This window comes from Brienomyrus brachyistius, chromosome 16 (genome assembly GCF_023856365.1).
Source record: "Brienomyrus brachyistius isolate T26 chromosome 16, BBRACH_0.4, whole genome shotgun sequence".
Taxonomy (NCBI): domain Eukaryota; kingdom Metazoa; phylum Chordata; class Actinopteri; order Osteoglossiformes; family Mormyridae; genus Brienomyrus; species Brienomyrus brachyistius.
The window spans coordinates 4,927,811-4,942,037 of NC_064548.1; the positions used below are offsets into that span (position 1 = coordinate 4,927,811).

General features: G+C 44.5%; 1 protein-coding gene and 1 long non-coding RNA gene across 2 annotated transcripts in view; one reads left to right on the forward strand and one right to left on the reverse strand.

Moving 5' to 3' along the window:
* LOC125709650 (serine/threonine-protein kinase pim-1-like) overlaps positions 1 to 11,196 on the forward strand; it is a 211,929-nt gene extending 200,733 nt beyond the window's left edge. The window contains exon 7 of the transcript XR_007382795.1: positions 11,183 to 11,196. The gene's annotated coding sequence lies outside the window, so the exon portion shown is untranslated. The remainder of the gene's footprint in view (positions 1 to 11,182) is intronic.
* Positions 1 to 14,227, reverse strand: part of LOC125709654 (uncharacterized) — a 209,376-nt gene that overhangs the window by 109,924 nt on the left and 85,225 nt on the right. The gene's annotated exons all lie outside the window — the stretch shown is intronic.

Genomic DNA, 14,227 nt, shown 5'->3' on the forward strand with positions numbered 1-14,227 from the left:
ACATATGTGAATCAGATGGTAATCTGTCTGAGACATAATTAAGAAGCAGAAAAAAGCGGTAATAACCATCATCCGCATATATAATGATCAATTTCTCCCAGACAAACGTGATCATTAGATGCGGTGCCCAGTGTATTCCCATTCAGCGGAATACGACTGCCTTTCGGTGATCTGGTTCGCTTTTTTCTCCTTAATCATTTTTGTTAAATATTCCCACAAACCAGCCACGCTGTTTATGACTGAGTCAGAAACTTTAGACTGCATTTCCTATGTGATCGGTTAAGTTGTTTCTGCGTTTTAATCGTAATGGCAGATTCCTTGTCACTCCGTGATTTCTGATGTACTACTTGGAGATATTTTGAGCTTTAGAACGAATGAACCACAGCTTATTACAGAACAATTAACAATTCATCCATATTCAATAATCGTGCATGATTTTGGACTACGGGGAAACCAGAGAACCCGGAAGAAACACCAATATGCAAATTCACAACTAATTATCCATCCATCCATTTTCCAAACCGCTTATCCTACTGGGTCGCGGGGGTCCGGAGCCTATCCCGCAAGCAATGGGCACGAGGTAGGGAACAACCCAGGATGGGGGCCAGCCCATCACAGGGGACACTCACACACCATTCACTGTCACATGCATAGCTACGGGCAATTTAGCAAGTCCAATTAGCCTCAGCATGTTCTTGAAATACAGGGAAACCGGAGAACCCGGAAGAAACACCACGATGACAGGGGGAGAATATGCAAATTAAAAACTAATTATATTATTGCTAAATAATATATTCAAACGTCTCTTCTTTTTCTTCAATTTTACGACGGGGGGGAGGTGGAGTGAGGGACCTCTGGGCTTCAGCCCATGTAACCCCGTGCATGATGCCGTCTGTTGTTCAAAAATCAACAATATTTGAATGATGCTCATCCATCCATCCGTAACTGGTCAGCCACAAAAGCATCATTTAATTACTTCTTGCTTAGCATTGCAGAAGAACGTCTTTACTCTTTCATTATCTATTACTCATAGCAGTAAAAATGGGTAAAAAACGCTCCCACTCCGATTCCGCTGATGAATCTCCTGCGAAAAGAAGGAGAGAGAGTACGGAAGTCCGGAGTACCGACGAAGTCGGGTCCAAAACTCCCCGCAAAGGTTGGAAGTTGAAGTCTTTTGATAGAGAATGAAAATGACACCTAAGAAAGCCATGTAAATCTCTTTCATAAGGCTTGCTGCAAAAGCAGATGCGAATAGTGTACTGGACTTATAGATTAAACAAATAAATGCAACAATTGATTCATTGATTGATAAAAAAGAAATGTCGCTGAACGTTTGAAAAGCAAACATACCCAAATTGATTCAATACGTTTTGATTCTGAACCCGATCTTACTCTGACTGCAGCATCTAAAAGGCAAACTAATGATAATACTGAATTTAAAAGCCAAGTTTAGGATTGGCATGTGGTAAAGAAATATTAATGCATGCTATTTAAAGTTATTAGTGAAGTGTCTTCAACTGTGTTATCCTGTAGAAAATGCTGTATGGACTCTTTTTCTGAAGTGTACCTGCTTAATGTTGTAGAACATTTGGAGGACCTGTACCTCCAGGGCCATCTACTTGGAACGGGTGGCTATGGGGCAGTTTTTGCCGGCATTCGCAAGGCAGATGGCTTCCCAGTAAGTGACCAAATGGTGTAGCCGCGACATGCGTAGTAATATCTCTCATAGGGATCCCTTTTATTGCACCTGTTACAGGCACCTATAAAAGGTGATGATTTCTCAATAAATCCTACACTAAATTTGTGTTTTTTTTTTTACCTCTAGGTGGCAATCAAATATGCCAGAAAGACTGAAAAGAAGCTAGAACTGGTAAGTGTTTTCAGTCATAGAGCTGGGTTTATTTGGAAGAATTTCTGTCTAAACATATGTATATCCTTCCCTCCCATTCATAGCCTGGACTTGACGGGCCCATGCCATTGGAGGTGGCGCTGATGAAGCTTGTTAGCAATGAGTCATCTTGTGCCAACGTGCTCAAGCTCATCGACTGGTTTGATGGACCACAGGATTATATTATGATCCTGGAAAGACCGGACCCATGCGAAGATCTCTTTGATTTTTGCAAAAGGAAAGGAGGCCTCCTGTCAGAAGGTGTTGCCAGGCACGTGATGGTGCAGGTCCTCCACGCCTTGCGTCACTGCCAGGACTCAGGCGTCCTCCATCGAGACCTGAAGTCAGAGAACCTTTTGATCAGGACAGACACTCTGGAGGTCAAGCTCATCGACTTTGGCTGTGGCGATATCTGGACAGATTCCCACTACACAAAATTTTCAGGTCAGTGAGAGAGGCTAATTAAAACCTGTCAAACTAACCCCTGGTTCAATAGCAAGTGGCGGGTAGTCCAGTGCAGTGTTTCCCCTACCATTAACCTGCGTGAAGTTGCCCCCCATATGTTTCAGATTTCAACCAAACTGGTCTCAATCGTATGTGCCGCGCTTGTGCCAGATTGGGCCATTAAAACGATCCTTTGTGCTGTTTTAGTTTCTGAGATATTAATGTCTGTTTACATGGTGACGTCATCAGCGTGAAGTTGATGCCCCATTTGCGTCTGATTTCCACCAGACCGATCGCAATTGTGTGTGTTGCTTTGTGCTGGCTTGTGCTGTGAAAACTATCCTTTGTGCTGTTTCAGTTTCTGAGATATTTATGTCTGTTTACATGATGACGTCATCAGCGTGAAGTTGATGCCCCATTTGCGTCTGATTTCCACCAGACCGATCGCAATTGTGTGTGTTGCTTTGTGCTGGCTTGTGCTGTTAAAAGTATCCTTTGTGCTGTTTTAGTTTCTGAGATATTAATGTCTGTTTACATGGTGACATCATCAGCGTGAAGTTGATGCCCCATTTTCCTCTGATTTCCACCAGACTGATCGCAATTGTGTGTGTTGCATTTGTGCTGGCTTGTGCTGTTAAAACTATCCTTTGTGCTGTTTTAGTTTCTGAGATATTAATGTCTGTTTACATGGTGACATCATCAGTGTGAAGTTGGTGCCCCATTTGCGTCTGATTTCCACCAGACCGATCGCAATTGTGTGTGTTGCATTTGAGCTGGCTTGTGCTGTTAAAACTATCCTTTGCGCTGTTTTAGTTTCTGCGATATTAATGTCTGTTTACATGGTGACGTCATCAGCGTGAAGTTGATGCCCCATTTTTATCTGATTTCCTCCAGACCGATCGCAATTGTGTGTGTTGCATTTGTGCTGGCTTGTGCCGTTAAAACTATCCTTTGTGCTGTTTTAGTTTCTGAGATATTGTCTGTGTACATGGTGACGTCATCAGCGTGCAGTTGGTGCCCCATTTCCGTCTGATTTCCACCAGACCGATGGCAATTGTGTGCGTTGCATTTGTGCTGGGTTGTGCCATTAAAACTATCCTTTGTGCTGTTTTAGTTTCTGAGATATTAATGTCTGTTTACATGGTGACGTCATCAGTGTGAAGTTGGTGCCCCATTTGCGTCTGATTTCCACCAGACCTATCGCAATTGTGTGTGTTGCTTTGTGCTGGCTTGTGCCGTTAAAACTATCCTTTGTGCTGTTTTAGTTTCTGCGATATTAATGTCTGTTTACATGGTGACATCATCAGTGTGAAGTTGGTGCCCCATTTTTCTCTGATTTCCTCCAGACCGATCGCAATTGTGTGTGTTGCATTTGTGCTGGCTTGTGCCGTTAAAACTATCCTTTGTGCTGTTTTGATTTCTGAGATATTAATGTCTGTGTACATGGTGACGTCTTCAGCGTGAAGTTGGTGCCCCATTTGCATCTGATTTCCACCAGACAGATCACAATTGTGTGTGTTGCATTTGTGCTGGCTTGTGCTGTTAAAAGTATCCTTTGTGCTGTTTTAGTTTCTGAGATATTTATGTCTGTTTACATGGTGACGTCATCAGCGTGAAGTTGATGCCCCATTTGCGTCTGATTTCCACCAGACCAATCGCAATTGTGTGTGTTACATTTGTGCTGGCTTGTGCCGTTAAAACTATCCTTTGTGCTGTTTTGGTTTCTGAGATATTAATGTCTGTTTACATGGTGGCGTCATCAGCGTGAAGTTGATGCCCCATTTGCGTCTGATTTCCACCAGACCGATCGCAATCCCGTTTGCTGCATTTGTGCCATTAAAACTATCCTTTGTGCTGCTTCAGTGCAGAGATATTGCTTATTTACATGGTCACGTGACTCTGCTGTTAAGTTAGCCCCCCATTTGCCTCCGAACCGGTCTCAGTAGTTTGTGCCGTTTAAAAATTGTCTGTGCTGTTATTTTTCTGAGTTATACCTCTTACTTTACACCTTCACATGATCGCCGTATAGTGCTCAGGCTCGTGTTTCTCATGCGAACAGAAGGTGGAGCGTTTGATGACTCCGTGTCAAAGCTGGACGTAGACTTAGTCAGCCCCACCAGCCAGATACCGCATTTCAGGATCCTGCTAGATATTTTCACAAATGACCGACCATTACATACTGCCTCGTTACTTGCAGGCTTGACCCAGGTTATCATGTGTTCTACCAACTCAGCACAGCACAGGACGTCCATTTCTTGAGTTGTGGGAGTGAAAAAGCAAAACGACAATATGTAAAGTGGCTCTTGCGGTGTGAAAAGCGATTGTGTGCCATTTACAGTGGTAAAGCACATCACATAACTCAAAATTATGTGCAGACGTACATAGCGTTTTGCTACAAGGTAGCTAGTGAATGCCACGGCAGCAAATGCGACCAGTTAATGCTTAATACTCTACAACAATGTATAATAAACTCTTGTCATTTTGCCTGCACTGTGTGTTGCAATGTCTACAGATGTAGCCACTTGAATTTTCCCCTGTTTCCATGATGGGGCCTTGGCTGGTCCATGACTGGCCCCTGCTGGGTCCTGGGTGGGACATTGACTGTAATGAGATCCCCCACGATGATGTAATGAACAAGGGGGCCGGCATGATCTGCCCCTTACCTCTGTCTGTAAAGTACTTGCAATGATTTATCCAACCACCAGGGAGAGCAGTGATTATGAAAGCTGAAGTGACTTACCAGAGTAAGTCTTACCAGTAGTTTTGGAAAAGGAGAGTGACCCAAGATGTGTGTAACAGACTAATTACAGGCCTAAACAAAGTAATAAGGATGATTGTGGAGAATAAAGGTGGACAGAGTGGAAAATGAAAATAAAAAAAAACATATGGTTCTGTACTGTGCTTGAATAAAACAGACACATTCCTTAGTGCAGAGGTCTCCAACTCCGGTCCTGGAGGGCTACTGCCCAGCAGGTTTTCTATCCTACCTGGCTTCTGATGAGCCACACCTGTCCTCAGGTAACTATCAGGAACAGGTGTGGCTCATCAGAAGCCAAGTTGCAAGTCTGCAAGTTGTGTCTAACTAGGTGAGAAAGGTTTAAAGTTTCATCAAACAAGTGACTGATTCAATAAATGACTTTTGGCAATTGGCAGTTTCGTTCCCAAAATGATTTTTATTATTTCAACAATTTGGAAAAACTAAAATATTTCACCTATCTAAAAAAAACATTTATCCCAAATTGCTACAAATACTTTTATTCAGCACCAATAATTGGAGATCATTTAGAGAGTGGTTATTCTATCTTTTTGTTAAAACCTATTTTCAGTGGTGCTGACAAATTGTAAAAAATCACATCATAAATATTTCTAGCCAAGACTTTTGAGCTCTGAGGCTTATAGACATTGGGGCTGGCTACACAAACAAAATTGTATTTGGTGTGATTACTAAAGTGTTACAACTTTGAAGTGACTTTGGAGTCACCACACCTTTGCATACTGTCAATGGCCCATGGAATGTCTGTCACTGCTCCTCACACCAATCAGTTTGGAAAGGCAGTGTGAATTTTACAGTTTTTTTCAATTGCTAAGACAGATACTGCAATTCTGGAGTTGCTTTCTCAAAACTCTTCAAACAGTCACCACAACATTATCTTATACAAAATGCAATCAATGACTAAATGCAATCATGACTAAAAGTCATGGATTCCTGTCTCACTCACAACATTAAATTTTCAGAGGTCATTTTGCAGATACCAACATACTGACCTTAAAACTGCTAACAAGACCGTCAAAACTGAAATATGTAATTTTCTTAAATTACTATCAAGACCCTTTCTAAAATAGATGGTAAAAGCCATATAATATAAACAAATTGACACAAGACCAAACAATGAATGCTGGATGCCAAGATATTTCTCCAGAGAAATGCCAAGGATGGATCAGGCATGTAAAGAGATACTACCCTAGATTCAACTCTGTCTTAGCGATTGAAAAAAACTGTAAGAAAAGACACAATACTAGCCTTTTTACAGTTTATAACATGCAACAGATTAAACGTTGATAAATAAAATATGCAATCACATTATATTACAGGACTAATACAAAACAATAAATGAATATTAGAACAACAAATTGTCGCTCCGGGGCGGCATGGTGGTGCAGTGGTTAGCACTGTCGCCTTGCACCTCTGGGACCCGGGTTCGAGTCTCCGCCTGGGTCACATGTGTGCGGAGTTTGCATGTTCTCCCCGTGTCGTCGTGGGGTTTCCTCCGGGTACTCTGGTTTCCCCCCACAGTCCAAAAACATGCTGAGGCTAATTGGAGTTGCTGAATTGCCCGTAGGTGTGAATGGTGTGTGAGTGTGCCCTGCGATGGGCTGGCCCCCCATCCTGGGTTGTTCCCTGCCTCGTGCCCATTGATTCCGGGATAGGCTCCGGGCCCCCGCGACCCAATAGGATAAGCGGTTTGGAAAATGGATGGATGGATGGAAATTGTCGCTCCTGATCAAGATGCCAAGCTTCAAAACAGTTCCTGTCTGGTTGAAGGCAGAGATTGAAAGCACATGCTTTGCACTTCCGAGGGGTTTTTGTATGTACTGTACAATATCATAGCGCTGGATTAGTATGTACCAGCATGAGCGCTAGCCAAGTACCTAGCCCTGTTTGTCTCTGGTGTAAAAACTTCGGCTGTGTCTTCAGTTCACCTTAACTCCAAGAAGTTATTCGGCTAAGCAAGAAATCCTGCTTTGTGAAATACCCCCGATCTCAACCCTATTGAAAATTTGTGGGTTATGCTTAAAAGCCGGGTCCGTGTCAGGAACCCAGCTAGTTTAATTTAACTAGAAATTCTGCAAAGAAGAGTGGTCAAATATTCAGCCAGAATTATGCCAGAAGCTTGCTAATGGATACCAAAAGATTCTGGTTGATACCTGTTGTACCTGTGTGTGTAAACTTGTGACCACAACTAAATTGTGTTTTAGTAAAGAAAGTGCCATCTCATGGTAACACCCTGCAAGTGAACAGATGGGCGGGTTTAGACGAGAATTTAGGCACACCCCCAGAAGGAGGGGGGTTACTCCCTTTGGCTGGCTTTTGGCAGGCAGCCGCCTTGGAGGGGAAAATTGGTTCCCATGGACCCTCTTACTTGTTGTACATGGCGGTTAAATAAAAATGTCCGATAATGAAGTTTTACTTTCTTTGTAAAAATACAGCGAAAAATACGTATGTCTGTATGTTGGGCTGGGCGATATTGTCTAAAGCTAAAATCTCCGATTTTTTTACTTGTATCTGTGTCTGGGTCTATGTCAGGGGACAGCATATAGGCTGCCAACTCATTTTTGACTTTTTCTGACTTGGACTGGGAGGTAGAAGGCACTTTCTTCTTGAAGAAGCTTGCCAATGTCTTTTTCTTCTTCAGCTCAGGCTGTGCTGCTTCTTCATCTTGCTCCTGCAAAGTAGGGTCAGGTTGTGATGTGGCTTCGTCAGCAAGGAGAAACTTCAGCTCCATAACAGCTCTTTCCTTAATTTGTTCCACCTTGTTATGTTCAGTGTAAGTCGTGCGGAATCTGGGCTCCATTAGTGAAGACATGTCCAAGGGTTCATCTGTGACAGTTCATCTTCTATTAAGGTACCCCAGTATGTTGTTTTTGTTTAGTTTTGTTAGTTCAGTATCTCCCTCATCTGGCTGTAAGAGACTGCTTCTGAACAGATGAAGCATCGGTTTGAGGTAAGAGACACTGACATAAGTCTCCCCAGACTGGGCCTCAGGGAATTCTTGGTGTGGTTTCACAGCTTTGTTTACTGATTATAAAATATCTATGTCTTGCCATGTCGGCATGAGGTGCTGAGTTTTCTTCTCAGACCCCAAGATCCGGGCTATGGCTTTTTCCTGTTCCAGAACTCGCTCTACCATCCTTTGCCTTGAAGCCCACCTTGTTGGGCCCTCTGTGATAAGCTGGTGGGTGGGGAGGCCGAGCTCGGCTTGTACCACAGCCATATCTCTTCTTCTTGTCCAGCTGAATGTGAGGCACTGACAGCCTTTTTAGAAACACCAGTGGCTCGTCAATTCTTGGGTCCTTTACACCATTCTCTGTACAGCAAAAAGGCGAACTACAATTACACACTGTACAGCACAGACATTTGTTTACTTATAGGATGCCTAAATGCTTCCCCTCTTTACATTTCATTAATGCATATGAAACACTAGCATACAAACTCATGTATGGCTGCATGTTTCAGCTGGATCACAGGTCTGAGGTAGTTGAGTAACACAGCACATTCTCCAGCAGCTGTGCAATTTTTTGTTTTGCTATATAAACGTGGTAGGGCTACTTCGGTATGATACTTTCGGCTTGGGAGCTCATATTTGGGGTCGATTGTTTTTAGCTTCTGGAAAACCCCGTTTTTCAATAGTGCAAATGGGCACCATATCTTTGGCGATATGAAATGTCACCGCATCTGTAATTTCTTTCCATCGGGGTCCCTTCTTATCACATGGTACGCAACGCGAATAAGACGCTGATATTTTTATCTGCTCTTTAGCCAAGTTTGCAAAAGGTACAGTATGAACAATTCTGGACATGCCACTTTTTGTTCAAATGTAAGTAAAAGCTGAGAAATATTTTTTTTCCACAATGATACCTCTTGTACATGTCTTATTATCTTCTGGGAGACGCCTGTGTCATTTCCAATCAAGAAAAAACTTGCTGGTTGAATAAAAGTAACGTAAAGTCAAAATTTGGCAGGTGTATGAATAATTCTGGGCTTGACTATATATATATGTGTGTGTGTGTGTGTGTGTGTGTGTGTGTGTGTATAGTTAATGCACACATATAGACCTCACAAATATTAACGCTCCCCCCCCCTTTCTAAGATGGCATTGCTCACGTGAAAATGCAGCGCTCCCTTATTGCTATTACTACCTTATTACTACCTAATTCCATGCTACATATGAAATGCATATGGCTGTCAGTCGCTGAGAATCTGAATTTATTCAGCAGGATCCTGAAATGCAGTATCTGACTGGTGGGGCTGACTAAGTCTATGTCCAGCTTTGTCGCGGAATCATCAAACACAATCATGTAAAGGCATAAACTAAGAGGTATAACTCAGAAAAAATAGTACAGAATTTTTAAAGGGCACTACTGAGACCGGTTCGGAAGCAAATGGGGGGCAAAGTTAACGGCGGAGTCACGTGACCATGTAAATAAATAATATCTCTGCACTGAAGCAGCACAAAGGACAGTTTTAACGGCACAAACCAGCACAAACGCAACACACGATTGCAATTGGTCTGCTGGAAATGGGGGGCCAACTTCAAACTGCTGACGTCAACATGTAAACAAACATTTATATGTCAGAAACTAAAACAGCACAAAAAAAATTTTAACGGCACAAACGCGGCACATACAATTGAGACCAGTATCTGAAGCATATGGGGGACCAACTTCACGCAGGTCTACCATTATATAAGGGGGGCACCCCGCCTCTCCAACGGCACCTCCCACCCCCCGTTGAAGGGCAAGTTAATTTTATTTAATTTTATTTTCTATATAGCTCCAGATCACAACAGAAGTCATTTAAGGTTACCTTTCCTATAGAACAGGGCTATACATTGTGCCTTTATCAAAAGTAAACAGCCTTATGTTATTCATCTTATTTACACAACAGCTTGTCATTTTTGTCTCTACACGGTCGTGCGTTTACAATTGTCCTCTGGTCTCTGTATCGCACATGGAGTTCTGCCCCGATGCACACACACAGACACGTGCACGCACACAGGTGAGCACACTCCCACCAGCGGACAGGGAGCACACGTTGGAAAATATGTCGCGTCAACCACCTGAAAAGCAGACAAAAATATCTGCTCCCAGGGTGGAGGACAAACATCCGCAATAGGTTGCAAGGAAGACCATCTTGCAGCCTGCCTGCAGATCGGGAGTAAATGGGCCGGACGTTTCTGACTTCCCATATCAAGAGGCTCTAGAAATGTCCTTCCAGAAGCCCAGAAAGATACACTGCAGTGACATTTTTGGATAATTGTCATAAAAAGAAATGTTCTGATGTTTAGTTCAGTTGTTATATTGACTGCTGTCATTAAAAGAAACACATGAAGACCATGAATCCTGTCGGTGACTGTCTGCCCCCCCAAAACAAACAAAAAAAAAAGCTGCAAACCCAGGGGAAACACTGCAGTGATCAAGAAATCTGGACATGTGATCAAACTTCCTGCAGGGGAGTTGGATTTGTGTTCATGAGTCCTAATCTAACTTGTTTCAGTAAAAATATAGGTTTATGAAAGATTTTGTGAGTTTATGAAAGATTTTGCTTTGTTGTTTCAGGCACAAAGATCTTCGCTCCCCCAGAGTGGTTCCTGAGCAGAGAGTATCTGGCTGGCCCCGCCACAGTCTGGTCTGTGGGGGTTACACTATTTACTCTAGTGTGCGGCTACCTACCCTTCCACAACCAGACGGCAATCATTTCAGGCCGCCTGAAATTCCCCCCATGGGTCTCTTCTGGTGAGCAGCTTATTTTTTGTCCCGTGACTTGATTCTCCTGACGGGGAGTGTTTTTTTCTGACTAACTATGTGCCAAATTATTCTCTGACAGGCTGCTGCAATCTAATTCGCGGGTGCCTGAGACGCAAGGCGGCGAACCGGCGGAGCTTGGAGCAGATTCAGCGCCATCTCTGGCTGCAGCAGAAGTGACTGCTGACTATTATTGGGCCTTGTCAATTATTTTCTTACTGTTTTGATTAAGGTTGATTAGATAAGGTTATATAAGATAAGTTTTTTAAGTTGTTATATAAGTTAAGATTATATAAGATACGTTTATATAAGATAAGATTATATAAGTTAAGATAAGGTTATATAAGTTAAGGTTATGTAAGTTAAGGTTATATAAGATAAGTTTATATAAGATAAGTTTATATAAGTTAAGATAAGGTTATATAAGAAGATTATATAAGTTAAGGTTATATAAGATAAGTTTATATAAGATAAGTTTATATAAGATAAGTTTATATAAGTTAAGATAAGGTTATATAAGAAGATTATATAAGTTAAGGTTATATAAGATAAGTTTATATAAGATAAGTTTATATAAGATAAGTTTATATAAGATAAGTTTATATAAGTTAAGATAAGGTTATATAAGATAAGATTATATACGATAAGATTATATAAGTTAAGATAAGTTTATATAAGACTAAGATAAGGTTATAAAAGATAAGTTTATATAAGATTAGTTAAGATATGATTGGATAAGATAAGATGTCTTTGAGCCGACCCTTTATCGTGTTTGAGGGGTTTGCGTGTTCCTATGATCCCAGGAGCTATGTTGTCCGGGGCTTTATGCCCCTGGTAGGGTCACCCAAGGCAAACAGGTCCAGGGTGAGGAACCAGACAAATTAGGCTCACTAGACACCTTATGGTAAGAAAATCATTGGATCCACGATTTCCCTTGCCCGGACGCGGGTCACCGAGGCCCCCCCTGAGCCAGGTCTGAGGGTGGGGCTCGATGGCGAGCGCCTGGTGGCCAGGCCTGCACCCATGGAGCCTGGTCAGGCACAGCCTGAACAAAGCACATCAATGGGCTCATCACCTGTAGGAGGGGTCATAGGGGTCAGGTGCAGTGCGAGTTGAGCAGTGGCCAAAGGCGGGGACCTTGGCGGTCCGATCCTCGGCTGCAGAAGCTAGCTCTAGGGACATGGAATGTCACCTCTCTGACGGGGAAGGAGCCTGAGCTGGTGCATGAGGTTATGAGGTTCTGACTAGATATGGGTCGGCTTGGGCTCTGGAACCAGTCTGCCTGAGGGGGCTTGGACCCTCCTCCACTCTGGAGTTGCTCGCGGGGAGAGGCGCCGAGCAGGGGTGGGCATACTTATTGCCCCCTGGCTGGGCGCCTGTACATTGGGGTTTACCGCAGTGGACGAGAGGGTAACCTCCCTTCGCTTTCAGGTGGGGGGATGGGTCCTGACTGTTGTTTGCACTTATGCGCTCTGAAGTGGCAGTTCAGAATACCCACACCCATTTTGGAGTCCTTGGAAGGGGTGTTGGAGAGCACTCCTCCTGGGGACACTCTTGTTCTGCTGGGGGACTTCAATGCTCACTTGGGCAATGACAGTGAGACCTGGAGGGGTGTGATTGGGAAGAACGCCCCCCCCCCGATTTGAACCTGAGTGGTGTCTTGTTATTGGACTTCTGTGTTCATCACGGATTGTCCATAATGAACACCAAGTTCAAGCATAAGGGCGTCCATATGTGCACTTAGCACCAGGACACCCTAAGCCGCAGTTCGATACTTGACTTTGTAGTCGTGTAGGCATGTCTTGGACACTCGGGTGAAGAAAGGGGCAAAGCTGTCAACTGATCACTACCTAGTGGTGGGTTGGCTCCGCTAGTGGGGGAGGAAGCCGGCCAGTCCTGGCAGGCCCAAGCATATAGTGAGGGTCTGCTGGGAACGTCTGACGGAATCCCCTGTCAGGAGGAGTTTCAACTCCTACCTCCGGCAGGACTTCTCCCATGTCCTGGGGCAGGCGGGGGACATTAAGTCCGAATGGGCCATGTTCCACGCCTCAATTGTTTAGGCAGGTGACTGGAGCTGTAGCCATAAGGTGGTCGGTGCCTGTCGTGACAACAATCCCCGACCTGTTGGTGGACACCGGTGGTGAGGGATGTCGTCAAGCTGAAGAAGGAGTCCTATCGGGCCTTTTTGGCCTGTGGGACTCCAGAGGCAGCTGACGGGTACCGGCAGGCCAAGAGGAATGCAGCTTTGGTGGTCGCCAAGGCAAAAACTTGGGTGTGGGAGGAGTTTGGCGAGGCCATGGAAAACGACTTCCGGATGGCTTTAAGGAGATCCTGGTCCACCATCCGACGTCTCAGGAAGGGAAAGCGGTGCAACATCAACACTGTTTATGGTGGTGATGGGGCACTGCTGACCTCAACTCGGGACATTTTGGGTCGGTGGAGGGAATACTTCAAAGACCTCCTCAATCCCACTGACACGCCTTCCAATGAGGAGGCAGAGTCTGGGGACTTGGGAGTGGACTCTCCTATCTCTGGGGCGGAGGTCACTGAGGTGGTTAAAAAGCTCCTCAGTGGCCGGGCCCTGGGGGTGCATGAGATCCGCCTGGAGTTCCTTAAGGCTCTGGATGTTGTGGGGCTGTCTTTGTTGACACGCATCTGCAGCATTGCGTGGACATCGGGGGCGGTGCCTCTGGATTGGCAGACCGGGATGGTGGTCCCCCTCTTCAAGAAAGGGGACCGGAGGGTGTGTTCCAACTATATGGGGATCACACTACTTAGCCTCCCTGGTAAGGTCTATTTGGGGGTTCTGGAGAGGAAGGTCTGTCGGATTGTCAAACCTCAGATTCAGGAGGAGCAGTGTGGTTTTCGCCCTGGCCGTGGGACAGTGGACCAGCTATATACTCTCAGCAGGGTCTTTGAGCGTTCATACGATTTTGCCCAACCAGTCTAAATGTGTTTTGTGGACTTGGAGAAGGCATTCGACTGTCTCTCTCGGGGAGTCCTGTTGGGAGTGCTCCGGAAGTATGGGGTGCCGGGCTTCCTTATAACAGCTGTTCGGTCCCTGTATGACTGGTGTTATAGCTTGGTCCGCATGGTCGGCAATAAGTTGGACTCGTTTCCGGTGAGAGTTGGACTCCGTCAGGGTTGTCCTTTGTCACCGATTCCGTTTGTAGCTTTTATGGATGGAATTTCTAGGCGCAGCCAGGGCGTTGAAGGTGTCAGGTTTGGTGACCTCAGGATTAGGTCTCTGCTTTTCGCAGATGATGTGGTTCTGTTGGCTTCATTGGACCGTGACCTTCGGCTCTCACTGGGACAGTTCGCAGCTGAGTGTGAAGCGGCTGGGATGAGAATCAGCACCTCCAAGTCTGAGAC